This window comes from Taudactylus pleione, unplaced genomic scaffold, assembly GCF_031769625.1.
Source record: "Taudactylus pleione unplaced genomic scaffold, aTauple2 ptg000161l, whole genome shotgun sequence".
NCBI lineage: Eukaryota > Metazoa > Chordata > Amphibia > Anura > Myobatrachidae > Taudactylus > Taudactylus pleione.
Genome location: NW_028284563.1, coordinates 3,789,588 through 3,815,015, shown reverse-complemented (window position 1 = coordinate 3,815,015; position 25,428 = coordinate 3,789,588). Strand labels below are relative to the sequence as shown.

Genomic DNA, 25,428 nt, shown 5'->3' with positions numbered 1-25,428 from the left:
GCGTGCCTAACCCTAACCCCCCTTCCCCTAGCCCTAATCCTCCCAGTGGGGTGCCTAACCCTAAGTCCCCCCCAAGGAACCCCTAACCTTACCCTCCTTTCCCCGCGGCTGTCCGCGCCCAGCTTACCTTCGATCGAGATGCCGGGCGCCGGGCTTCTGACGTAGGTAAAATGACAGGCATTGGGATTTCGACGCCTGTCATTAGACCCTTACCGGGATTAGACAGTCGGGATGCCGATGGTCGGCATTTAGACCATCGGCATCCCGACTGCATACCTGTACAGTACGTTCTACTAGCACAGACACAGAGATCAAGCAGGTAAGACATGAATCTCTACATTTCCTCTAAGTGGGGTGGGAGGGGCAACAAGTGTATATGGGCGGCATAGGACTAGCAGAAAATAGAAACAGTTCTGCTTACATACCCTAGAATGGAGGTATAAAAAGAGGCTGCCGAGCATTAGAGAGGCAATATGGGGGCTGTAGGTGCCATAATGGGGGGGGGGTGACTGTAGAATGGAGGGAATGAGTTACCATAGCGTATGGGTCTGGCTGGATTTCTATGGAGCAAGGAGAGTAGGCAGAGGGCCGCCTCCAAGACAGAGTCATGGAGCCCACACCTGGATGAACATGTGGCCCCTGTCGTTCAGGTAATAGGTACATTTTTTGATAACCACAATCTGCTAAATTTGGGTCATTAGGGCAGATAGGGGTGGAGGATATAGACTCTTTCAGTATTTTACAACAAGACTACTCAATATGTGGGAGTCTAGCTTTACAGATAATTTGCTGAGATCTTCAGGGATACTGTAGCAATAAAGAAATGGATCTTTCGGCACTGGGGCCTCAAATGGGTTATTCAAGATATTATGAACCACAATCCAATAGGGGAAATCACTGGGCAGGTCCACCGAAATATGTACTAGGGTATCCCAAAGGGCACAGATTCTCTAGGAGGTGGATGAGGTACCACTGATAGCTTGCAGGATTATATGTCCTCCCTCGTGTCTTTATCGGTGCAAGAAACTAAAGTCTCCATTGCAATTTCATTATAGTTCATTATACATTAAGGGGGCTTTGTCTTAATCATGAATAAACAGTTTACTGACTCCCTTAAGATGAGAACAGTCACATCCTGAGTCTGTTCTGCTGTGAATATTTCAAATTCTTTCTTGACCCACTTCAAAACTGATCACCTCTGGGATGTAAGTGAAGATTGATATATGTAAAAATTGATATATATTGTAAATATACAAAATATAACATTCAGGCACTCACAATGAGTGATGATAACTGACACTTTACAATCAATATAAAGTAATCTGAAAATAGCTGCTCCTAATATGGAATATATCTGTAATTCCCACCTGATATAAATTATAAAGATCTGAACGTAACGTCAATTATTGGAGGGTCTGACGAAACCGCCATTCACTTTAGCGGAGAAGCGCGTAAGGGCTTTCCCTTCAACATACCAACCTGGTTCCTGGTTCCTTATGCTCCAGCTGCCAGCAGCGACTCGATCACCGCAGCACAGGTGACAGGCATGAACCCCGTCCAGGACGCTTAGCCTGAGGAATTACTATCCACACCCGGGTATTCTATGAGCGTGGACTATCTATTACCGACAGAGCGAATTATTCCAAACATCAGCCGGCCGGCGGTAAGCAATAGTGCTCTGCATGATTGGGAGAGAACTGACTGTGATGATTATACAGACAGACGAACCCTGCCACCTGTACTAAAACAGATTGTCCTCTATGACAATACGCTAAAGAATAAAGTCTTTTCTATTGTATGAACTATATTCATACTAAACACGAGGACCAAATGCTTTAAGTGGACAGAACTAAGGCCCTCATTCAGAGCCGTACGCTCTGATCAGAGCGCACGCTCTGCATGAGGGCCGGGCTCCATTTTCATGGAGCGTCCTCCTGGACGCTCGTATAGCTGTGGGTCACCACCCACAGGCTATACGAGCGTGCATTTTGATGGCCGCGATGGTCGTGACCATTGCGACCATCGAAATTGCGAGCCGGAGCCTGCGGTTGAGGTTTTCAACCGCAAGCTCCGGAGTGATTTTGGCTCTATCAGAGCCAAAATCACTCCCACTGACATCACTAGTGATATCAGTGGGCCGGCTTCTGACGGGAGGCGTTCCCGTGGGAACGCCCCCGTCAGGGAGGCACGCCCCCGGCACGCCCACCAAAGGGGGCATGCTGTCAATCAACATTGACAGCACGCCCCCTTTGATCGGACACAACGAGCGAAGGAAAGTCCTTCGCTCGTCGCGTCTGGCGCATGCGCACGACGGAGCTCCCTCCGTCGTGCGCATGCTCAGTGCAGACCATCGACCCACTTGCGAGCGGACAGCCGCTCGCGAGTGGGTCTGAATCAGGCCCTAAATCTGTTTAAGATCCGAGCCAACACATAACAATATTTCCATTTATGAGAGAAAGGATGGATTCTTTGTTACTATTATCTGATCAGTGCTGTGTGGAGCTGGAGCAGGCATGGCTATCTAAACAACTAACCACATTTTTTTCTTTGTAAGAAACACCTACTGCAGGGGTGAATTTATTTTGGTTCTATATACATTTAAGCCAACTTATATATATATATATATATATATATATATATATATATATATTTTTTTATCATGCTATATGTATACACGTGTATTTTTCTATACATATGATGTTAATAAATTGTCATATTTCTGATATTAGCGCTCTTTGTCTGACAAGTCTGTATAAGTTGATACCAACACTTGATATTAGTGTTAAAACCAATCTAATAATTGACGTTACGTTCAGATCTTTATAAAAGATTGATATATAATAATATGATGACTGAATGTAAAAAAAAAGCAATAAAAATTACTTGACATTTTATTTGTGTTTCTCCATGTGATTGTATGTTATGTATTAATTAATTCAATAAAATAAAAAAATCTATAAATATCTATATGATTAATACCTGCAGTGCCTGATGAATAGTCAGCTTGTCTGTAATGAATTTTTATTTTGTGCACCATGTACATATGTGTCCTTATATACCGAGTGTACTGTAATGTGCTATATGGTATGAGATGCATGCTGTGACTTAGATTTACTAAGCAGTGTTAGGAGACAGAGTGAAAAGTGATAAGGTGCCAGCCAATCAGCTCCTAACTGCCATCTCACAGGCTGTGTTTGAAAAATGACAGTTGGGAGCTGATTGGCTGGCACCTTATCACTTTTCACTCTGTCTCCTAACACTGCTTAGTAAATAGACCACTTAGACACCAAGCCACAGATAGCTAGTTGTGGATTTTTGTACTTTAGCATCTCTTTGCCTTGCAGCAATGTACTGACAGGACTCTAGTGTACTGTGGGATTATACTTTGTACTTTTCCTGCAAACTATGGCACAATGTTACGCGGCTGGACTCAGGGGCGTATTAAGAGAGAAGGGGGCCCGTGTGCACAGGGCCGTAACTAATGTGGTGCTCTCTGTGCCAGGGCCTTAGCTAGGGTAGTGCGGCCAGTGCCATCGCACAGGGCACCACAGGTCAGGGGGCGCTGTTTGGACCTGTCAGATTTCTGTTTATGATCATTGTTGATTGTAGCTTCCTCTTATTTCATCCCCAACATCTCCTGGCCTCTCCTATCTCTTCCCATGAAGCCATTCCCCTTTCTTGGATGCATTATATCCCTTTGAAAAATGAGGGGGCGCCAAGGCTCTTTCTGGCACAGGGCACCAAAAAGTCTAGTTACTGCTCTGACCTGTGCCATGGCACAGGGCACCGCAGGGCAGGGGGCACTGTTTGGACCTGTCAATTTTCTGTTTATTATTATTCTCACTTGTAGCTTCCTCTTATTTTATCCCCAGCATCTTCTGGCCTCCCCTATCTCTTCCCTGGCCCTTCCCCATGAGGCCATGGCCCTTTTTTGGGTATGTTATGTCCCTGTTTGAAAAATAGGGGGGCGCCAATGATCTTTCTGGCACAGGGCACCAAAAAGTTTAGTTACTGCTCTGCGTGTGCATTCCCCATCCAGGGCCCCCTCCTCTCTACCCGGCTGCCGGCAGCAAACTGATGGCTGGCCACAGCAGCAGTTGACTCTGGGCACTAGTCTGTGCCCAGAGTCTACTGCACATGAGCAGGTCACCAGGAAAATGGCAGCCAAGCCATTTTCCTGGTGTTTTTCTCACTGTGCATGCACAAAACGTGTTTTATGCAGGGCTGAGATACTTGCTGCGGGACCTCAGAGAGGTAAGTATTAAAAAATATGGATGCAGGGTGTGCGGTGTGGGATCCCCCTGGACCCAGGGGTCTGAGTGCACCACACACCCTGTACCCATTATAAATATGCCCCTGGCTGGACTCATGGTGCAGCTCAGTCATATCCGGTCTCTTACCTTTTTCTCAAACTGCAATAGCACACAAATCCACTAGTATAGGTACTTTGTGGTTTTTTCACGTTAACTGTGCAAAACTGATGCAAGTATAGTAAAAATAGTGATGAGACGCAGGGAGTGGCGTAGCCATATTTTTGTGACGTGCCAAATGGGCTATTTGGTATCATTTGAAGATAGGTAAGGGCACATCTAGACATGAAGATGTGACTTGCAGGAATGAGGCTTAGTTCAGCAACATTATACTGTACAATAATAAGAAGTATTCCTAGAAGTTGTTATTTACATTTTGCTCCATATAATATAAGTCTCTACTTCCAGTAGATCTTCATTCCTGTCAATACACACCACATGCTTTCAAACATTAAAATAAATATATTGTTAATGTGTTGTGTTTACAGCTGTTGGTTTAAGTTTATACATGTCTGAATAATCAATTCTTCAAAGATTTATAGAGAAGCTTTGTCAATTTATTTGCACATATGAAACCAATTAAAATTGATGTACATCTTCTAATGCAGAGACAAGCCAATTTACAGTATGACTCACTCCTGTATGTTTGTGGTAAATGCTGTATGTGGAAAGATCCAAACCATTATGATAATTGTATATACACATAAATATGAAGCATATTCTTTAAAGGGAACACACCTGGAAGATGATCTGAATATCGGAGATGAGTTTAGTCCTTCGTGATTACTTCTAATTACTTCTAATTCTAAATCTAATTCCAGGTAGGAAAATGCATGGACCCCAGTGTTTTGGTTTTTGCCAAGACCACCCAGAAGTCTTTTTGGATCGGATTCAGATTTGCCTTTTAGAAATTGATAAAGACAACTAAAATCACGTAACTTGGACCTGTTTTTGTTCCTATAATATTATTAACATCAATAACTTACTGTACAATTCCAGTAATTTCCAGTCAATTATGACCTCCTCACTGCACCTGAATTCACGAGGGAGGGACTTAAATGCAATCCAAAACATGCGAGATCTGTTTTTTAAATCCTAGTTCCGAATTGCGAGAAGACCCGATTCGTGACCCTGTTCTACTCGGAACCCCTAAATTCGGGTGTGTTAGTTTAAAAGAAAAAAACATTCTAGTTCCAGGTTTAAGTCAGAGTTAGTGGATGATGCTATATACCAGTGCTAATATAATTATTATCTTTAATTTATATGGTGTGTGATAGGATCATTGGTAAAGTGGTCTGTGACAGGGACATTTATCCCAGATTCCTGTCTTATGTGTTTTAAATCCCCAGGAGAAAGTTTGCAGTGTAGCAGGCTTGAGTTTCGGCTTTTTGAAAAGCCGGTTTGGGACCTGGGGGTTGTGGGTGAGAGGAGAGGGAGGGCTCCACCCACGGCCACTCCAGGTTTTGGTTCTCGCAGCCTGGTAACAGACTTGTTAGGGTTCCTACCTGAGAGTGGCCAATATAAGCCTTGTGTGTTTAAGGCTGAGTGTCTCACCTGGGAGAGCAGACAGGGAGTTTGCTCAGAGACACTTGAAAACCTAACTGTAAGTGTTGTGCTATGCTTTTGTTGCTGGTGAGGGCATTAGGCCCTGCCATGTCCTTGTAGTGAGGGAAGTCACTTGTGAAGTTAGTGCCCCAACAGGGCTAGGATTTATGTTTTGTTTTCTTTATGTTATTTCTGACATTGTACAATAAAGACTGGCGCCGACCAGCTTGTACTCGCATCCAGACTGGTGTGCTGCTTCCCTGCTGCTGTGTGGGTGTGTAAGGAAGGAGTCCCCTACCCAGGAGAGAGACCTCCTAATCTGACTGTGTCACAGGTGTCACAAAGTTCTTAGTGCTATACATATGGGTGAACATATAGTATAGCATTTGTCTGTTTGCTTTTCTGGTGTTTGCAAGTGTTTCATTCAGGTGCTCGAGTTTTCTTTCCACAGTTGAATTGACTGCTGATAAAAATGGAGCTAATTGGGGACAGAAACTGACTTGAATGATATACTGTATATGGTGGCACAATATAAATGAACAATAATAATCAAATACAAAATAAATAAATAAGGTAAATATAAATCAATGCAATCTATCTAGACATAAAAGTGTAAAACTGTGAATACCTGTCATCATATATTTACAATTTTTGTAGAGATGTGCATGTTCAGTTTTAGTTCAGTTTTATTCGGATCTTCTCGCCACATTAGCGCAAGTTCGGATTAGTTCGGATTTACCCTATTGGCTATCCAAAACACGTGAGATAAACCTAAACTAATCCAAACTTGCGCTAATGTGGCGAAAAGATCCAAGTAAAACTGAACCCGCACATCTCTAATTTTTTGTTTCTTTATTGAAAGAAAAAGTACACAAGTCAGCAAATCTCCTGTTTGGTCAACTGCAATTTCAGGTCAATAGTTGTATATATTTTTGTAAATTATTACAATTCTAAATATGCCACATGTAATGGGTACAAGTGTTCATTTCCTCTTCCCCAATAGCCGCAACATTTCCCGGGAAACTTCAGAGCAGCTGGTCCTTGAAACATGGTCACATGACCTCTTACGATGATGCAGGGGCTCATACCGGTAACCAAATCTTATTATTTTTTTCAAGAAAATATGAGAGTCGTACAAGATAAAGAAAGAAGGGGTCCAATGATAGGTAGATGTAAAATCATATTATAAGGCATACAGTATATATTCCTAAATAAATCTCAGCTTGAAAGGGCAGGTGAGTGAAATTCAATATATCCTAAAATGAGGGTGGAATTAAAGGGTTTTGGGTTTTGAGAAGCAGAAAGGAGGAGAGAGAAAAAAAAATGTTCATCAGGGGAAAATAGGGGTAGAATTGGACCTGGCAGTAGAAAATCCAGATAAATTGTGCAGAGGTAGTCATTTTCTTATATTATTCAATATTGTTGATGAGTTAGACGAGGCTTCATGATAAGAGTTCTGTAAACTTAAGTTGGAAGGTCATAGAGTCTATTTTTAAATTTGCTCAAGATCATCAATTTCAATTAGAGATTATTAGGCCATTAGCTGCATTTAGGATGTACTGTATATACTAAATTCTGGTGTGTGCGTGTTATATCCAGACGTGATCGGTAGAAGACAAAGAATGAGGAGCACATCGGCAGATTTACTACAGGCACAAATGAAAGAAATTGCAACTATCCCATAAAAAATAACCACTCTTGGGACAATGCAACCACACATGGGACAAGGTAATTCCTTACAATAGATTGTCCAACATTTATCAGTATAATCAGGGTAAACTGAATGTAAACACACTGGAATTAAACACAACTTGTAGATGGCGTTTCCTTCAGTCTAATATACAGCAAATTTTTGGCTATTTCTTTTCTGACTTGGGAATCGTACCTCTGAGGTCTTCACTATGTGTGCCTTCCACTTCAATTTGCTGGGATATTTTTTATGGGCTGGCCATAAGAGACATATGATTGGTAAAATATGACGACAAGACCATTATAGTATTCCTATTGCAAGCTTAAGGCCTCTAATGGAAAAGTTGACTCATGAAACACATTGAAGCTGAAGAGATCCAAATACTGCCAGGAAGACTGTAAAGCGAGTTGAAAGGAGTCTTGAAATTTACTAAATTGTGGAAATATGCAGAGAGGACCTGTGTCTGGGGATTGGATGTAATATTGTGTTTAGTACATGGCTCAAATGATTTATGATCTGATCCATGTGGTAGCATGTTCCAACGCAAAGTTCTGAATCAGCTTTATGTGCACACATAATGATCCCAAATGGACAGATTAGTGGGCTGTTGGGGTAACAGCACGAGGAAGGACCTACATTGTGATACAAACATAACAACATATATGGGAAATGTATACCCATTAATTCCCCCTCAATGTCCACCTAAAGGGATTTCTTTACTAAACATCAGCTTGTGAAAGCAGCCACTTCTTGGCATGTTTAAACCCAAATTTTACATGGCAATGTTTTTAAATTTTGGGCTTAAACAAGCTGGGAAGAGCAAATTCAACACACTGAAGAACCATCCTATCATCTCCTCGACATTGTACTTTGCATGATGAACCAAGGATTTGAAATGTTTATGCATTGGGCAATGAGACCTTCTTCCTGTCTTCTGTAGACCACTAGCAGTGCTTCATGGCCCAGGCAAACCTCTTTTTCATTAAGAGAAATCAAACTCAATGGGTGCTATTTATATGTATGTAAATTGTAAATATCTGCATCTGTTTGGGATAAACCTCTATGAGATTTATATTTAAAAGCAAGATCTCAATAAATGAATAAACAGCGCTAAAAGGTCTAAAAAAGACAGATGGTTCCAAATATATTTAATACAAATGATGCACACAAAAAAAAGACAACGTATTTGCAACACTAGCTAAACTGTAACTAAACATAAAACAATGTGTCAAGCGGCTGGCTAGAACACATAAGCAGCTGGATAAATACTCCTATGAAAGTCAAATATACTGCATATAATTGCTCATCAAAAATGCAGACAAATATATACGCTTTGAATGAATCCATAGCAGCCCAGCATTCTGTAATTTATATTAAGCAGTTAATAAGTTGTTTGCTGTGTGAGCAGAGGCCCTGATTCAGAGCCGGACGCTCTGAAAGAGCGCTCGCTCTGGATCAGGGCATTTTTCTTTGTGCTGTGATGTCAGTGGGGCCACCCCCAAACGACAGGCATTCTCATGGGAATGCCTCCGTTTGGGCAGCCACCCCCACGGCCCACCCACCAAAGGGGGCGAGCTGTCACTCAACATCGACAGCTCGTCCCCTTTGTTGCGAGACCTGGAGCAACAGAGTGCCCGTCACTATCCGGGTCTCGCGCATGCACACGATGGAGCCTGCTCCGTCGTGCGCATGCGCTCTGGGCCACCATCAACCCAGTTGCGAGAGCTCAACGCTTGCGACCGGGTCTGAATCAGGCCCAGATTCTGTATAAGAAGCTCCATCCCATTATTCCAGATATGATATCTACAAACCGGATAATTAGGGGCCCGATATAAGGGCCTAAAGAGCCCCTCTCTTTACAGTTACGTGGAACTATAGTCTCCATACTCATAAGTCCCAATAAATTAAATGGGCCACTGATTCCACAATGTGTCACCGGTAGTAATGATCATAGGCAGCATTGTGCCGTCTCAGTGCAACACAGAAGCAGAATTCTGGTCCCGACCGTGACCGTAAAAATATTGCTGGTAATAACGCTCAACCAAAAGCCACGGGGATATCTCATTTGCGGCAGATAGGTCATCAACCTTTTGCTTGTTCCCTGAAAACGGCCTCTTTTTTCTAATTTTGAAACTTAGTTTTCAATTTTTGGTAATAGAAACTTTTTTTTTTTAACCTATAGAAATTTATGGATGTGTTCTAAAATTTTTGACTGTTAGGCTTATAGTTACAAAGCGGCAGGTTGGAGCTAATGATTCAACATTCAGTGTTAAGGTTGTCATGCAGCTTTAAATTTTCAGCTCCAACTCGCAGCTTCGTAAATACTGTATAACCCTAACAGCCCTTAGTGTATGTTTGATTGAGACTAGCCATGTCATGATTTGTGCGTGTTCCTTTTGTATATCTCTATATTTTCCCATGATTCCCTGTATATCTAAAGTTTGTTCTAAGTTACAATCTTCATCAATTTAATATTTACTAATTCAGACATTTGGCATTTTCTATTTTCAAAAGTTCTATCTTTCTCCAGTTATTTATTGATTTATTCAATTTATTTTTTCAGATTTTCTGTATAGTGTGAATTTAATGAATATATTTCCTGTATGCACTATTCTACCATAGACCCACTATCATTCAAACTCCAATTATCTTACATTTGTTTCTTCTTACATATCTTTACTATAAACTATAATCAATGCAAATGTTCTCACTTTTTTCTCTGAACAAAAAATTGCAGCGATATAGGGCAATTTTGTTTCTGTCAGATAAAGAAATATTTCCTGTGAAACTGTAAAAGCTGCATATTCTTTTTCCTACAAAACAGCCCAAAACTAACAACCCCTCCTTTTCAGTAATCAAACTTTACTGTGACGTTTTCTTTTATCGAGCTTTTCCTGGCACTCACAGATGGTTTTAAAAAACTTGAGATAAAACTTTTTTACTGTTCAGATTTTCTCACTTACTTACATATTTCTTACATATTTCTCAGATTTTTTTTAACAAGAAACATTACAAACTGCAAACTTAAAACCATGTTTAAAATTTTTGCTTTTACTTAAATGTTAAAAGTGTTTGAAAATACGAAACCAGCATGGCTTAAAGCAGTGGTGAAAATATTCCTTTTGTTTTTAGAATTCAATTGCGCCAATCATAGTACATTCATACGCAGTAAGCACAGTAGCTTTATAGCACAGGCATATATCCTCTATATCACAGGTTCTCAAACTCGGTCCTCAGGACCCCAAACAGTGCATGTTTTCCAGGTCTCACACAGAATCACAAGTGTACTAATTACCTCCACCTGTGGAACTTTTAAAATGTGACAGTGAGTAATGAATACACCTGTGCACCTGCTGGGTGACCTGGAAAACATGAACTGTGTGGGGTCCTGAGGACCGAGTATGAGAACCTCTGCTCTATATAATGTGCCACAAAACACTAGTCCAGTGGTTCTCAAACTCGGTCCTCAGGACCCCACACAGTTCACTTTTTCTAGGTCTCCTGACAGATCCACAGGTGTATTCATTACTCACTGACACATTTTAAGAGATCCACAGGTGGAGTTAATTTTTTAACTTGTGATTCTGTGTAGAAACCTGGAAAACATGCACTGTTTGGGGTCCTGAGGACCGAGTTTGAGAACCTGTGCACTAGTCAATACAACAAAAAAACAATTCAAAACTAACCAGTCATAAGCTGCATACACACACAATGATATTGTTACCAACGATTTTATGAACGATTTTCTGTCAGATTATCTGTCAGATTTTTTAAAGTGTAATGAATGATTTTTTTGAACTACAAACGATTTTTGCATATTAACTTACTGAAAATCGTTTAATTGACAAGTCTGACTGAACTACAAACTATAAACGTGAACGCGCATGAACGATAATCATTCATCGTTTGACTCAGAAAGTGAACAATTTTTTCAAACGATTATCGTTACACAACATCGTTTAACGATAATCGTTCAAAAAATCGTTGTGTGTGTATGCAGCTATAGAAATAGAACAAGGACATACAAGGTTGATTGAGAATGTGCAGACATGAGACACAGGGTAAAAGGGCAGCTGTTTGTGAAAATTATCTATCAGTGCTTCCCACACAAAAATCATTTGAAGACATTTATAAAGTATAAAAAGTTATTTACATTATACATTTGATGAATTCGGTACTTCTGAGTGGGGAGCGCTTTTAGAAATTGTTCGACAGCATTTTAAGAGGAAATTTTGTACTGAATGCAAAAAAATGTTTTCTGTTACAAACTCAATTACTGGCTGCAAAATGCTGATTGAAAATAATTTCCAATGGTAATAGATGCTGTATGCAAAAACAAAGAGTGTTACTAGTGATGAGAACTAATGGAGATATGCTAAAATGTACTGTTACAATTAAATAAAGAGGAACCACTTTGAAAGATTTTAACAAGAGTGGGATAAGAGCATCAATCTTTAAAATGAAATGAGCACAAGCATTAACCGTTACGGCTAAATATAAGTGAATCTTTCCTTATTTGCTGACCACATTATGTTTACCTATGTGCTATGTGTATTTGTAATAGACATTAATTTAAGTCACTAATCAGATTGATGTTATCATTGCTGATCGTACCATAAGCTAATGTCTTACCACTAGATGTCATTGTCTATCTGTTTGCTGCACATGGATCTAAAGATTTCCCTATGTTTCTGTGATACTCTTTCTCCCAATCAGCGGCACAGTGAGAAATCTTCCTGTCCAAGTAATGCAAGGTGTCAGCGTGTGAAATTGGAATGTTTTCATACAAGTGCTAGTTGATTAGTTGTTACTATGCATTGACTGTTGCACCTGTGTAGTTATTAGTTTGACTCTTTTTTTTCTCTCTCCTTTGAGTAATCCCATTGTAGTTTGTTTTCTTTGTGAACAAATTATCTTTTTTGTTAAAGTTCTAGCAGACTCATTTCATAAGCAGTATACTAGCTCTGTTCTAGCAGCGATGTGTTTATTCTAGAGATATGGCAGATCCTCTTGTTTTGGTTAAAAATCATTGTCGTGTTTTAGGCTTTTGTTGTGGCAAAACCACCCTCAATGTCTCCATTTTGGTTATGTATTTATTTATTGCTAAATTGCTAAAAACAGCTAAAATCATGTATATTGGACCTGTTTTTGTTCCTATAGTATTATTAACATCAATAACATTCATTTCCAGTCATTTCCAGTAAATTTTGACCACTTCATAGCGCCTGAAATCATGATTGAGGGACTTAAATGCAAGCCAAAATATACAAGATCCTTTAGATCTGGGGACCTGATTCAGACCCGCTTACTAGGATGCATTCGCTCGTAGCTGGCCGATTGTCACTTTCTGCGCATACGTACACATCGCAATGCGCGTGTGCGGACCAGTGCGAGAGATCGGGAAGCGTTCGCTTGTTGCTCATAGACAGCCCAGCAGAGTGAGTGACAAGAGAAGCCATTTGTGGGTGGTGACAGGGGCTGGCCATTAATAACGGGGGAGTGGAAATGCGAACGCAGGCGTGCCTGAGCATCTCAACGCCATTTCAGAGGCATGCATAATTAACAGGCAGTGTCATAGTACATGTCACCTGGTTGTATTTTAGACTGAAGTGATCGCAGTGCTTGTGGCAGGGTAGAGTCAGCCTCAAGCTCTGCGTTCTTTTCTGATGGTACCCAATGTACCGATGATTGCATACACTTCCTGAAGATGACGTGTGCAAGTGGGCATTTTAAGACATTCTGGTGGGTATCTGTATACACATATGCTGGGTGCGAGCATACGCATGTAGCGAGCGGGTCTGAGTGAGCTCTTGAGTTCCGAACTTGGCGAGAAGACCCGAGTCAGGGCTCGGTTTGACTTGGAACTCTATAGATCGGGTGTGTTTGGTCTTCAGCAAAAATGAAATGCTCATCTCTAGTGGAATGGGTATGATATGATGGTGGATGAATTGCTGGTGGTTCAAATCCCGACGCTGTAATGCCGATGGTGAGGTATCCTGACAAGGATGCCGGACATAAGTATAGCAGGCTTGTTAGGTCTTAGGCATGGGGGGGAGGGTTTGATTTAGCCGTCACAGGATGGGAGGGGGTTAGGGTTAGGCTAGGGGAGGGGGAGGTTAGGGTTAGGTACCTCCGGGGGTGGTTTAGGTTTAGGCACTAAGGGGAGGGTTAGTGTTAGGATGTGGGTACAGAGGGTTAGGGTTAGGGGGAGAAAGGGGGAGGGTTACTATACTTACCGGACCCTTAGTGGGATCCAGAGCATCGAGATGCCTCTGTCAGTTTATTGATAGCAGGCATCCCGACTGCCAGGATTTCATGCTAATTCCAACAAGAAGAATGGTGTGACATGAACACATCCAGACGTGATAGACTAGGCTGAACAGGTTTCAAGATGTATTCAGTTTTCAACAGTATGAAAATCTAAAATTAGTCTGCATATTTCTGAAATTTTTGACTGAATTTCATTGTAAACAACAAGTTCTATTTTTTTTTCCGCATAAAGACTTAAGGGCTTGCACATGTGGGTGCTGATAAACAATACTAATGAAAAGCAAAGACCTTGTACTTGTATCCTTGTTGCAGCAGGGTGTTGTTATAATTATAAATGTGTTCAGTAATGTGCCACAAATCTCCCTGTAGCATACTGTGTTATGTACTTAACTGGCTAATATTTTTTCCAAAAACTGTTAAGATATTGTCAAGTTTTTTTTTAATGATTGAATTAGGTCAGGAACATCTATTTTTAACTTATCCAACACAATTTTATTTGAAAAAAAAATTACCATAAATTTTTTAAATATTGGTTGTTGATATATCGGATTATCGAAGATCGGACCATTGCGACTTTGCATTTCCCCAGTGGCTGCTCCTTTGAGCGGGATCAGTGTGAAATACCGCCGGACGCATGGAAGACCAGCAGTGAAGATCCCGACAGGTAAGTAATTCTACTATTACTAACCTAACCCCCCCTAACCCTCCCTTAGGGGTGCCTAACCTCCCCCCACGTGCAGAGCCAGATTAACAATGGGGCGGATGGAGCTACAGCTCCAGGCCTCCACATAAAAAGAGGCCCCACCATCATGATAGCATGATGATGACCAGCTGGCCACACAGTCGGCTATATAACTCATAAGTAATATTTTTATGTATTTAGGGAGACAGTGTGGCTGTTAGTGTAGGGATGTACATGCCCACTTGGCTCTAGCACCACCCACACAGCACTGGTCACACCCACACAGCACTGGTCACACCCACACAGCAATGGTCACAGCTCCTTCCTTTCTCAGTATAGGCCCTTGAACATTTTGAGCTCCAGGTCCATCAGGTCCTTAATCCAGCTCTGCCCACGTGCCTAACACTAACCCCCCCTGTAAGTGCCTAAACCTAACCCCACCTTCCATGCAGCCTAAACCTAAGTCTCCTGGGGGATGTATAACCCCAACCTCCCCTCTGGGGGTGCCTAACCCTAACCCCCTCTTTCCCTAGCCTTACCCTAACCCTCCCGGTGGGGTTCCTAAGTCCCTACCAGTAGCCCCTGACCTAAACCACCTCGATTGGGCGTCGGGCTCCCGGCGTAGGTAAAATGACAGGTGTCGGGATCTCGACGCCTGTCATTAGAACTCTGCTGGGATTAGACAGTGGGTCACCAGCCTGAATGTATATTGTATTGTATTGTATTTATTGTTGTCATCAGCAAAACAAGTTTGACAGACGAAATTACATTGCACTTTTTTAAAACAGTGAATAGCAATCCATGGTAAAGGTTATCACAAACAATTTCACAAAAATAATAAAATTAAAATTAACTAAAGAGATACAATCATAGCATTCAACATGCGCACAGCAGATGGAAGAAAACTAACCCTCAAGCGACTCGTACGTGCCCGAAGTACTCTAAACCGCTTTAAAGATGGGAGCTTATCAAAAAATTCATGAAATGGATGGCTTGGATCCGATATGATACCTTTGGTTCTCTTTAGAACCCTAAGCCCATAAACATCATGAATAGTTGGCAACTGCACGCCAATGATTTTGCTGGCGGTCCTAACAACCCGTTCCAGTGCACTTCTTTCACTCGCTGTGCAGTTGCCATACCAGATAATGATACCAAACGTCAGAATGCTCTCAATTGAGCATCTGTAAAAGTTTAGCATAGTTACTTTGCTAACTCCCGAGGCCCTCAAACGTCTTAGGAAAAACAAACGCTGTTGCGCCTTTTTAATTAGGGACAGTGTATTTAAAGACCATGTCAAATCTGCCGCAACCTGGATACCCAGAAATTTAAAAGACTCAACTATATCAACATCCTGGTTGTTAATAGACACTGGCAATTTCTGCTCTAAACATCTCCTACGAAAATCAATTACCAGTTCTTTTGTCTTGTCACCATTTAGGAGCAAGTGATTATCACCACTCCAAGAAACCAAATTTTTGATCTCTTTCCTATAATGGGACTCATCATTCCTGCTAATTAACCCAACGACTGCAATATCATCAGCAAATTTGGTGTATTATCACACCACGACATACTTGCCTACCCTCCTGGGATCTGCGGGAGGCTTCCAATTTTTCAGGTAACCCCCCGCACCCCCGGAAGAGTAAGCACTTCTCCCGCATTCCACCCACTTCCTAGTGAAGTCAGCAGAATGTGGAGAATTTTCTTGGGGATTGGCGGGTCCATGAGTGGGGGGCGGGGCCTAGTGGCATGATTCTATGAAAATTGCATCATTTGGCTCCACCCCTAGTCAAAATATGCATAATTCCCAACATTTTACAGCAAAGGGTGGGGCTTAATGACACAGATAGTCTGGCCCCGCCCCCATCACCGACCATCTGTCTCCAAGTGTGTAATCTGGCTCTAGAATGGCCTGTGGCCCACAACTGCCACACAAGGTACATTGTGCAAAAGTATATTGTTACAGTATGTGCCTTTAAAGTATCCTTAAATTCAAAGGTTAAAATCCTTGCAGTATGGGGGGGAAGGTTCTTGTTGATGTTTATCACGGACACCTCAATACTGTAACTAAAACCAACCCTAACCTCCATGATCTAAGCAGAAAATAAATTCATATATGATTGTTACATGAACCATAGTAGATACATTACATATTTGCATAATATGTAAACTTTATATAAAATGCTTCTTTACTAAATAGTGAAAATCTTATGCATAAAAATCAATAAAATGAGAATGATTCATTCTGGATACAAACTTTACTACCTTAAAAAACATTTTTTTCTTAACAAGTTTGTTAATATCCCAAATCTAACCAATTCTTGTCAGTGAATTGAATATTTGAGATGTTCTTTGAATGTAACTGAGAACTACTTAGCCACAATTGTATAAACACTTGCAGCAACTGGTATGTTTATTTATTGACACATACCCTTCGTAAAAAATAATCAGAGTTCTAATAATTATGACAAGATTTTGAAGTACAATGCTGACACAACATGATTAAATATTTCTCAGACACATTCAGGCTTAGCCGCAGTACAGTACATAGAAGAAAAATATCCCTTATTTTTCTTAATTTTAATGGTCGATGAGCTGTACAACAAAAATGTGTTTCCAAATGTACTGTGATGGATTTCTCAGATGTTAGCTGACATTTAGATAATTGTGTAAAAATGCTGCCAATAAACATGGTTATATACTGTATTAATTAAGTTAATTTGTTTGTGAAAGCAAATGTCAAGGGCAAACGATTTTTAAACTGAAAAATTTTCAGTTTCTGTTTATAAAATGTTTTCAAAAACAAAAATATTTATGTGCAAACTTTTTTTTTCTTGCTGTTTGTGTTTAATTTTAATTTTAAGTCAAGAAAAAAAGTGAAATGGAATTAGGTTTCCTTGCAATTTATGGAACTTTATATATCCAAAATATTCATTCATCTTTTTTGGACAATTTTAAATATGCTTTTATTTTACGTTTACTCTACTATTATGCAGTATTGAGCTAATTGAGCAAGTGCATTCACACAGCTGATATAACTTTTGAAAATATTATTTCAAATAATAATTTATTAAATTGTAAATTAATGGCTACAAAAAAACAAACAACAAATGGTTTTTAAAGAACTTTATTTTGACCAATTCTAAAATTCAAATCAATCTATCTATCTATCTATCTATCTATCTATCTATCTATCTATCTATCTATCTATCTATCTATCTATCTATCTATCAGCACTCATCCTAACCCACCTCATGCTTTCCTCCCTATCTTCCCCTTCTGTGTCACGTCTGCCTGTCTGCCCCTCCCCTTTAGAATGTAAGCTCTCACGAGCAGGGACCTCTTCCCTCATGTGCTTCTCTTTACATTTTCTTCTACTCTCTACTCCCCATAGGGCACCTAACACGTGACTGCCAACTCTCGGCTGCTTATTGTGAGTGCTTTAATCGCTATTGCAGCAATGTATATAAATTGTGTCCTTGTCCTGCACTGTAATGTACTGTCATTTACTTGTTACTTGTTCACCTATTAGTTCTATGTACTATGTAAGGCGCTGCGGAACACTTGTGGCGCCATATAAATAAAGGATAATAATAATAATAATAATAATAATAATCTCATATTGATCTATCTATCTATCTATCTATCTATCTATCTATCTATCTATCTATCTCATATCTATCTATCTATCTATCAATGTGACAGACTATGTTTGGCCTCACTGATACATACACTGTGAAGAGAGACAGAGAGCATGATTCAGAGGTGCATGCTGGTACGTCTGTTGCTGGAGTCACAGCTGCAATAACATGCAAATGCTAATATCATCCTTCCCCCTGGCCTGTGTCTAAATGTACAAGGACTGAGATGCCCACTTTCAGCGTCTCTGCACACTGTAACCCTGCCAGTCAGTCTTGACACACTACCATCGGTGCACCATCGACACTTGCACTAGCCCCATGGCAGGTGTTATCTCTTCATGTGAACCCAACTGAACATGTCCTCTGTGGATGTGACTGTGCATCTCAGAATGCAGTTGCTTTCACTGACACGCCAACGACACTCCCATAAAACACCCATGAGGAGTTCTGCAGTTGGAGTGAGGGATACAGTGGACTTACACAAAAGATACAGTGCAGGAGGAGATAAGGGAAGCACAGAATGGGGATGATTTTGAATTGGGAGCAAAGCAAAAAAAATGCACATAAATATACACCTTGCCAAAACCATGCTGTACTGTAGGTGGGGGAGATTTACAATGTGCAGAAAGGTTTAGATGCGAGAGGGGCGAGTCCAAGCTCAAATCTAAATTGCAGTGTATAAATAAAGCTGTACAGCAGTTGTAGGCTACATGCAAGAGCAGCCAGTATTTACAGTACATTGCATCATACTTACCGACAATCAGTTCCCTCCTTCCAGGAGGGAGCTGATTGTCGGCTAACAGCGGGGGGTGTGGCCGGCCATGACATCACATTTGGGAGAGGAGCCGGGGCGGGTCACATCATCGTGTCATCGTGGCTCTGCCCCCTCTAAACAATGCTGTTATTTTCGGCATTGTGAAGCAGTGGGCAGGGCCACGATGCCGCGATTCAGCATGAATCACGTCACCGGGCGCCCCTACTAAGGGGGTTTTGATATTAACTCTGCGGGGGATAGGGAGGGATGCCGGCTTCCGGGAGGCTTGCCTGCCTTTCTGGGGGGCCGGGAGCAGCACCTGAAAATCGGGAGGCTCCCGGCCAAATTGGGAGGGTAGGCAAGCCTACATTGCATGCAAGCATAATAAATGTATATGCACCCCTTGCATTGCAACATAGCTTGTTCAAGGCACATCGAGTTAATTGCTTTTTTTGCTTTGATCCTAAGGGGCCTATTCATCATCACTTAATGTTTACAAAAGCAGGTGAAAATCCACATTTTCACCTGCAATTGTAGAAATTAAGTTATCGGGCCATTTATCAAGAAGGTAGAGCAGGAGATATCACAGCTATCTCCTGCTTACCTTCCTCTTGCGGATGGCCTGCTGTCCCCATATACTATTATGGGGACAGAATTCATCAAGCTCCGAAAATACAATATTTTTGGAGCTTGAGTTCGGGAGCATTCGTCTTCTTCAGATGGAGAGTGCCCCCGCTCTGGGCTCACAACGCATTCCTTCCCTACGGGAAGGATTCCTGGGTTTGTAAGAGGGATCATTTCCTGTCCAGTTTTTTCCACTGGACGTCAGGGCTCTTGTGAGCATGCATGACCTATAGGTCACACATGCACGCTAGAGTCACAGTTCCGAAAGGAGCAGTGAAGCTGCTCGCGGGGACAGATGATTTTTGGATCAGCTGTGTCCACACCAGAGCAATGATGAGTTAGAATGTTAAGTATCGGGGTCCGTTCGGATACCGATAATTAACATCATTAATAGACCTTTAAGTCAGTATCAAACCCATGTAAGAGGAAAAGCACACGTATGGATCGAAACCTCCCATTTGTACATCTCCTTACATATTTAGAATGTAAGCTCTCACGAGCAGGGACATCTTCCCTCATGTGCTTCTCTTCACATTTTCTTCTACTCTCTACTCCCCATAAGGGCACCTAACACGTGACTGCCAACTCCCGGCTGCTTATTGTGAGCGTTTAATCACTATTGCAGCAATGTATAAAAATCATGTCCTTGCCCTGCACTGTAATGTACTGTAAGTTATTTGTTTCTTGTTCACCTATTAGTTCTATGTACTATGTAAGGTGCTGCGGAACACTTGTGGCTCCATATAAACAAAGGATAATAATAATAATAATAATAATAATCTCATATCTATCTATCTATCTATCTATCTATCTATCTATCTATCTATCTATCTAATAGTTATGTAGCTATCTATATCATATCTATCTATCTATCTATCTATCTATCTATCTATCTATCTATCTATCTATCTAATAGTTATGTAGCTATCTATATCATATCTATCTATCTATCTATATATCTAATAGTTATGTAGCTATCTATATCATATCTATCTATCTATCTATCTATCTATCTAATAGTTATGTAGCTATCTATATCATATCTATCTATCTATTTTATCAATTGATTACTTATATTTGCTGTAATGTTCGTTTTTATTTATGAAGTCACTTTAAACTAAAATGACCATCAGGCATTGCGATGGTCATATGATCCGACTGGCTAATTGATGTCACATGATATCATCAGGTCCGATAGGACGATGACACGTGATGGAGGGCTGGTGTGAGACTTGAACCACCAAAGTGGGTGATGTAATCACAACCCTCCCTGCTATGTGTCACGAGTGCGCCGAATTAGGTATAAAAACGGGATTTCCTACTGTGTGGTCACGGTGAGGTGAGCAAGCCTGTACCAAGGCGAAATGCGCGTCCTCGCTCATTCCATCTGCTACACGACATGTGAAGGTTCAGTTGATCCGGAAAACTGGAACCTGCTGGTATTGTATATATGGCTCTACTGACACAGTGCATATTTCAGCAATTCTTTTTTTGCTACCGATGAGTCACTTATTTGTACTGATCACATACCGCTAAGGGCTTATGTGGGAGATCACATATGGGGATTCATAAAACAGCTGCTATTTTATAAATCTATTGTCAGACCTACTGCTGTTCACAGCGCTGTTAGGCTTATACCTTGTGCATGATATATTTGGACATGCACATTTTAATAGAATCTTGGTCAGCTGTTTTCTCCATTTTTCCTTTCCCCCATGTTTGTATCATATATGTGTTAGATTGTCAGAGGCTTTCTCCGATGTTTAAAAGTGTTTATTGTTAACTTTTTGATCATCGTGAAGTACAATAAGAAATAGAGAGTTATTTGACCTCATACAGGATATGGTAAAAGGATTTAATGTTATGGGTCAATGTTCCTCTTTTTCGTTAGGAAATGCCTCTTTTTGGTATTTATTTTAATACTATTCACGGTTGCCATTGCTTGCAAATTATGCAATATGCTAATGTGATGCATTTAACCCTTAAACCACATTACGATCGGCAGTGACACTATGAGTTGATACAATTGCACAGTACAATGCATGTGAGTCATATGATTATTTTGTTAATTCTAACTGTGATTAAGTGGTGATATTTGATATATCATTTCCTCTTACCAGCATTGATCATCAATATGCAACATATTTGATTTAGTTTATGATCCCTTAATAAAAAATCATCACACACAGGGATGATTTTGTTCCCGTGAATCATTAGGATTATTGGGGATTATTGGGGATTACATATTGATGTTGTTCTTAATGCATGTTAATTTATGACATTCTTCTATTCCAAGAATAAGGTATGAATATGCATTACTTTACTCAACATATGTGTGTACTACTAATCGGACTCTCCAGTGAGTGATAGTCCTACATTTTTTCATACCAAACTGTGGAAACCATGTGTAAGGGGACCTTAACCCTTACCGAATGATATATACCTACAGCCATACTTATTTGAATCTGCCCAATCTCGTCTGATCTTGGAAGCGATACAGTAATAGGCCTGGCCAGTACTTGGATGGGAGACCTCCTAGGAATACCAGGTGCAGTAGGTTAATTCCCATTCGGAAGAATAGGATAAACACTTGGCACAGATATTGTATGAACTTTTTGTACAAAATTTATGGATTGAAGAAAAGATCATATGCATCTCATTGTGTTGAATGCAGATTGGATTTATTCTATTATTTTCGCCTATTAACTTGGATGATAGCTGTTATATCCAAGTTTTTGTTTCATGTATGTGTGTATTTATATTTATGTAAGTGTACCTCTCTTGTTTTATGCAAGCATAATAAAAGTAAATTTTTATGTGAAATTTGAAACATGTTATTTCATAAGAGTGCCCCAACAAAGAGCCTTTCTTCTCTGTTTTTGTGTCTATCTATCTATCTATCTATCTATCTATCTATCTATCTATCTATCTATCTATCTATCTATCTATCTATCTATATCTATCTGTATGTCTAACTATCTCATATCTATCTATCTGTCTATATATTTCATATCTATCTATCTATCTATCTATCTATCTATCTGTCTATCTATCTATCTTCTCGTTTATTATGGAGTCCATTTACTAAATAAGTAGCATTTTTGTTCTCTGGTTTTCTTGCTTTGTATCATAGGAAAAGTTTTCTACACAGGTAACATTCTAGCAATAGCAGCAATGTTGAGCAAATTAATATGGCTGGAGACTGTTGCTGTGGAACTTCCAGAAACCTGAGAAATTAAGTTACTGCAGTAATCCAGTTGCTGAATATGAACAGTGTCTCCCAAACTTGCTACTTAAGGCACCCTAACAGTCCAGGTTTTAAGGATATCCATGCATATGAACAGGTGACTTACTTAGTACCTCATTCAGTTTGATTTAACTATCTGTGATTAAGCATGGATATCCTTAAAACCTGTACTGTTAGGGTGCCTTGAGGCGGGGGCATTTCTAGAGAGGAGGGGGCACGTGTGCAGTCTCCGTCACGGGCCCCCTCCTCTCCATCCAGCGGCTGGTAGCGCACTGAGCGGTGCGTGGCCAGCTCCGCACTTATAGACTCTGGGCACTAGCGTGTGCCCAAACTCTATAGTGCATGCGGTGTCCATTTTCCCTATACTGCGCATGCGCAAACGATGGGAAAATGGCCATGGCGGCCATTTTCCAGCCGTTTTTTACAGCACAGACACCGACGCCGACGTGGGACTCTGGAGAGGTAAGTATAATATGGGTGCAGGGTGTGCGGTGCGGGCCCCCCCTGGACCCAGGGGCCTGTGTGCCCAGCACACCCTGCACCCCTAATAAAAACTGCCTTGAGGCCTGAGTTTGGAAAACCCTGCTTTATACATTTATTTTTTTATTAGTGGAACTAAATCTGGGTTTCGGTTCCAAATTGCCTGCACAATTAAGCTACTGTAGCTGGCTCTTGTATGTTCATATTCCCAGGGAGAAGACGTTAGTTTATCCTTCTTTTAATCTCAGATCCCCCAGAAATATTTTCTTAACATATTGCAATAAGTGAATTATTTTTTATGAACACATTTTGATAAATAGGCCCAGAAGACTCTGTAGTGCCGCACCTGTTTGTTTGCCCCTCCCCATTAGAATGTAAGCTCTTCGGGCAGGGCCCTCTACCCTCTTGTGCTTCTCCTTTCTTATACTTTCATCTACTCCTTACTCCACACTTGGGCACCTAACACTTGATTGCTTATGCCCTATTGCTTATTTGAGTGTTATGACCGCAGCAATGTATATAAACTGTGCCCTTGCCCTGCATTGTATTGTAATGTAAGTCACTGGTTTGTTGTTCTCTTATTTATGTACTTTGTACGGTAGTGCGGAACACTTGTGGCACCATATACTGTACAGTAAATGAAGGATAATAATAATAATAATAGTGGTTGCACAAGTTGTCTTTGCCCTCAAGGAAAAAATATAATAATAATAATAATAATAATAATACAGTTATAAGTTAAAAGTCAAAAGCCAAATTATACTAATTCTTCCATCTGACATGATTATACTGTAGTTGCATAGCTACAGTGTATCTGTAAGTCATGATCAAGGCGTAACTGAGATGACAGAGAGAGTAGACATTAGAGTGTAGTCACTGCTAAACGTATGGCTTCCTCCAAGAACAGCTACATCTCCTGCATACACCGAGGCCAATCTAAAGGGGCCTATCCATTACACATCTTTGTGAACAATCTGACCAACACCAGGAGTTTTTGGTTGCATTGTTCACAAAGTTGTGTAATGGGTAGCCGGCAAGGACCAGCGATGTGCGTGCACGCTGTATGCTTGCTGACCCCGACTATCAACGGAACATGCCCATCAACCTGACGACGCTCCTCGTGTTCGGCATGTTCAGAGATAGGAGGTCGGGCTCCTGCACTGAATGACGTTCAGTGAACGCCGTTCAGTGCGGGCACTGCACCTAGGTGACCTGAAGGTCTGAACGCTAGACATTCAGTCTTTCAGGTCACCTAGTGGATAGGCTCCTTAAAGCTTGAAAAGATTGCATTGTAACAAAAAGCCCACATTTAGATCAACAAATTATATTGGACTGCTGATGTAGACTATTTATTGTGCTCAGGGGTCCAAGACACACGTTGTACCCAGGAGATGGGGAGGGGGGTGATCATGTTAAAAATACTATGTGCACAGAATGCTCGGCTCCCCTCTTGGTGCCCTTGGATGTACCAATTAATAATCATTACATTGTAAGATGAGCCTAAAGCTGCTGTCATATATCAATACCGTGACTATGTGCCCACAATATACAGTATAATAGAAATAGAGCACTGACAAGAGATACAGGCATGTTGTGATATAATTACCCCTCCACCACTGAAGTGGCAAATTACAACCTTCTATATCTTGTGAGAGCTGACCTTGATGTAACATAAACTATTTTTCCCTGAATGATTTCTATGCATAAAAGAAAAGCAAATCTATTTTACTATGCCGCATAAAGTGCCTAGCAGATACCTAATGATACCTAATGATTAGAACCAGGGAGAACCAAAACATGTATCCACGTTCTACCATCAGCTTGAGCACTTAGGGGTTGCATACAATCCATTAGTAAGCCACCAATCATTATGCAGCATCATATATTTTTCTGAAAGGAAATAGGATATAATTCAAGGGCAAGAAAAATGCTTTCAGGTTTCTCTCTTTATCTGAGTAATGCTTTGAAAATGAATTAGGTGGTGCACACACAGCACTTAGTAATACCATCATCATATTTGTGCATCAGAGATCATGTCAAGAGAAATCTTCTACATGAAGAAAAAGAACAACTGGAATTAAAGCTAATGACAGGAGTTGGGAACTCCACCATACAAGTTGGAAGCCTTTAATAGTACATGACTCCAATTGACCTCTACATACCTGCATCTTCTAAACTAAAA

The 25,428-nt window shown here is 40.7% G+C and overlaps 1 pseudogene; it reads left to right on the top strand.

Moving 5' to 3' along the window:
* The first annotated feature begins 21,960 nt into the window (after positions 1-21,960).
* On the top strand, positions 21,961-22,079 carry LOC148521520 (5S ribosomal RNA; annotated as a pseudogene).
* The last annotated feature ends 3,349 nt before the right edge of the window (positions 22,080-25,428 follow it).